This window comes from Penaeus monodon, chromosome 20, assembly GCF_015228065.2.
Source record: "Penaeus monodon isolate SGIC_2016 chromosome 20, NSTDA_Pmon_1, whole genome shotgun sequence".
Lineage (NCBI taxonomy): Eukaryota > Metazoa > Arthropoda > Malacostraca > Decapoda > Penaeidae > Penaeus > Penaeus monodon.
Window position 1 is genome coordinate 13,890,061 of NC_051405.1, and position 1,163 is coordinate 13,891,223.

The 1,163-nt window shown below is 30.7% G+C and overlaps 1 protein-coding gene across 1 annotated transcript in view; it reads left to right on the plus strand.

Moving 5' to 3' along the window:
- Positions 1-187: 187 nt before the first annotated feature.
- Positions 188-1,163, plus strand: part of LOC119586045 (mitoguardin-like) — a gene marked incomplete at its 3' end in the record, with an annotated part of 7,530 nt that continues 6,554 nt past the window's right edge. Inside the window, 1 exon segment of the mRNA XM_037934750.1 lies at positions 188-327.

Consider the following 1,163-nt stretch of genomic DNA (forward strand, 5'->3'; position numbering starts at 1 on the left):
TCTTTTATATAAGATTTTTTCTTTATCGCTCATTCTTAGTATCATTTAATTTTTTAAATATCTGAATAAATTTTTATGAGAGAAATATCTTTAATGAAAATTTTTTCTTTATGTGTATTTTAGCCGTATTTTCAAAATAACCTACGGTAGAGATTTGTAAAGATGTATTACCTATGTATCAGCTGTTTGAGCCGTCTGCACACCGGTGTTTGTTTTGGTTTGATAGTTTCTTGTGCGAGTGAGAGGAAGTGGTAGTGTTAAGGTCCTTGCTGTGTTAACGACTGACTATTTTGTTGTCTCGCCTGCCTTTGAGCGTGACATTCCAAGGTATGACGTATAAATGTGATATTGATGTGTGACATTGCTTGGTATACCATTTAAAAGTTTTATATTCAGTTGCATATAGTGTTTTGACTGCTATCACAGAAAACTCGCAAGACCAAAACAACGTTCATTGGATTTTGATTGACAAAAGTTTTAGTTTCAAAGGAAGTAGCATTTAAGAGAATGTTTTTTGTCATGAACTATTATCAATGCATTGATTTGTGAGACCACAGTACTCGCATGGAAACCAGTGTATTTTTTATTGGTACAAAGAGACAGTTTTGCTTTCACTTTAAAGACATACATATTAATTTTACAATTCTCCTTCATACAAGTGCCCCATGCTGGTTTTTATGATAATTTAAAAAATGCAATAATAGAATTACATAATTATTCAAAATTAGGTGTTATATACTCAAGATAATGGAGCTTGCACAAAAGTTACTAGTATATGTCTTAGGCATTCCAGTTCAGTTTTTCCTTTGATAAAAAGTCTTTAACTGTTCCTTTACATAATATTTTCCCCTTTAATCAATTGTTCAGATATTCTTTTCTCTTTTAAAAGCACTGAATGTGTTTAGAAGTAAATGGGTTTGTGAACAGACATTATTCAGAATGATGGCTAGGTTTTTGATTTATTATGACTGTAATTGTTATTGAATTGTTTTTTTTCATGCATGTGTGTCTTCATTTTATTGAAATATTATTGTAAATTATCAAAACTGATGATCTACTATGAATAAATTCATAGCACACAGCCAGTCTACCTGTGAAAACACACCTCTAAAATATGTGATTCTATCACACTTGCTAACATTTGATTTGTAACAACTAGTTCC